Source organism: Triticum aestivum, chromosome 2D, assembly GCF_018294505.1.
Source record: "Triticum aestivum cultivar Chinese Spring chromosome 2D, IWGSC CS RefSeq v2.1, whole genome shotgun sequence".
Lineage (NCBI taxonomy): Eukaryota > Viridiplantae > Streptophyta > Magnoliopsida > Poales > Poaceae > Triticum > Triticum aestivum.
Window position 1 is genome coordinate 14580227 of NC_057799.1, and position 2323 is coordinate 14582549.

At 58.7% G+C, this 2323-nt stretch overlaps 1 pseudogene; it reads left to right on the top strand.

Annotated features, from left to right (window-relative positions):
• The first annotated feature begins 427 nt into the window (after positions 1–427).
• LOC123048296 (putrescine hydroxycinnamoyltransferase 1-like) lies at positions 428–1952 on the top strand (annotated as a pseudogene).
• The last annotated feature ends 371 nt before the right edge of the window (positions 1953–2323 follow it).

Sequence of the window (2323 nt, forward strand, 5' to 3'; positions counted from 1 at the left end):
GCCATTGCGGCTTTGTTTCGGGTCGAGTTGCCATGTATAGCCGGACCGGTCTCGCATATGATGTGTTTGACCGAATGCTTGGGTAATTTGGATGGACAAATAGGGGACATTTAGGCAATAGTGATGGATGTTCTCCACCCGGTTGACCGTCGATGGACATGTCAACGAACATTTAAGAAAATAACTTGGGAGATGCTCTCATCGTCGCCCCTGCTGCCTTGGGAGAGGCCATGTGAGAAAGGAGGGAGAACAGTTTTCTTATATAAGAAAAAGAAAGTGGAGGGGGAGACAGGTGGAAAGAGATGCATGTTTGTCTCTCTAACCCACCTGCGCTGGCGACGCCGCATGCATCGACTTGTTTAGTTTCGCTGCTCGGCCCAAGTAGTCGTCGATCCCCTTGTCCGAGAATCAAGCTATCCGCCGCGACATGGATTCGGGCAGCTCAGTGCGAGTGGTGGAGTCCTGCCTCGTAACGCCGAGCGACGACACGCCGCGGGAAGGGCTCTGGCTCTCCGCGCTGGACCTCGTGCTGGCCAACAGGGGCCACACCCCGCTCGTCCACTTCTACAGCACCGCCGGCGCCGGCAGTGACGTTGCCGACGACTTCTTTAACGTGGCCAGGCTCAAGGAGTCCATGGCGAGGGCGCTGGTGCCCTTCTACCCTCTCGCCGGCCGCCTCTGCGTGGACTCCGGCGGACGGACCGAGGTCAACTGAAACGGGGAGGGCGCGCTCTTCGTGGTGGCTCGCTCTGACAGCACCCTGGAGGACTTCGTCGATCCCGCGCCGTCGCCGGAGTTAAGGAGGCTGTTCGGTCCCCGCGTTCATCCGTCGTCCATTGTATTGGCCGTGCAGGTGACCTTCCTCAGGTGTGGCGGCGTGGTCTTGGGGACAGCGGTGCACCACGCCGTCGTGGACGGCGCCAGCACGTTCCAGTTCCTCCGGACGTGGGCGAGCTACTGCAGGGACGGCGAGAGCGCCGCGGTGGAACCCCCGTGCCACCACCGCGCCCTCCTCCGCGCGCGGTCACCCCCCGTGATCCACCCCGAGACCATCCCCATGTTCTGCAACGAGCTAATCATGCACGAGCAGGAGCCATCGTCGCCTGCAGGGACGACGACGTCGTCGACCGTCGTGACCAGGATCCTCACCGTCTCCAGGGACCAGCTACACGCCCTCAAGCGCCTCTGCGGCGGCGCCAGCACGTTCTGCGCCGTGGCGGCCCTCGTGTGGCGGTGCGTCTGCGTCGCCCGGCCGGGTCTGCACCCGGACTCCACCACGCGCATCAACTTCCCGGTGGACATCAGGCGCCGCCTGACGCCGCCGCTCCAGGACCGGTACTTCGGCAACGGGGTCGTCAACGTGTTCGCCACCGCCGCGGTGAAGGACGTGGTGTCGCAGACGCTGGCCTCCGTCGCCGGCCGGGTCAAAGCCGCCGCGGACCGGGTCGACGACGAGCTGCTCAGGTCGGCGGTGGACTACTTCGAGGAAACGGCGAAGCAGGGCGTGCGGCGGCGGGCGGAGGACAGGGGGAACCTGCCGGAGACGGAGCTGCGGATGAACAGCTGGTTCCGCATCCCCGTGCAGGACGCGGACTTCGGGTGGGGGCAGCCGCGCGCGATGACCCGGGCGGAGGCTGTGCGCGGCGGGTGGGTGTACCTGTTGGCCGCCTCCGCCGACGGCAGCGCGCGCGTGCTCATCTCCTTGGAGGCGGCGACTCACCACAAGTTCCAGCACGCCGTCGCTGATGTATGCCAACTTCTTCTAGCCACTGAACGTCCTAAGCTGTGACCATATATCAGCATGCATCCACTTAATGTGTGGATTAATTTCGTAGACCTATCACCTATGATCTATCGGGCAATTTCAGCTTGCTCTTGTGTGTTTTGGTTGAATCCGTTTTTATATTTCTCAGTTGACTGAGACTTGGATGCTATATTCATGAGATCCTATACGTTAAGCTCCGTGCAATTTTTCTCTTTAAAATTTTTCTTTCTCTTTTCATCCGAAATTACTTGTTGTAGAAATCGATAGAAATGAATGTGTCTAGAATTAAAATAAATCTAGATACAATCATTTCTTCAACCAGTATTTTCGGACGGAGGAAGTACTTGTTAAGTCTTAGTCGAGTGAGATCTGACCACACCTTTTTTTTTTTAGCTTGGAACATTTCATTCCATTAATCAACGTGTCTAGCGACGTCGCTAGCAACAAAAGACCGGGCAAAGGTAGGGGCAAGACCCGGCCATACGGCTTGGGGTACAAGCTCCATACAGCGCAAGAGCGTTTGCAACCTTATTACAAGCCCTCGGACAATGAATAATA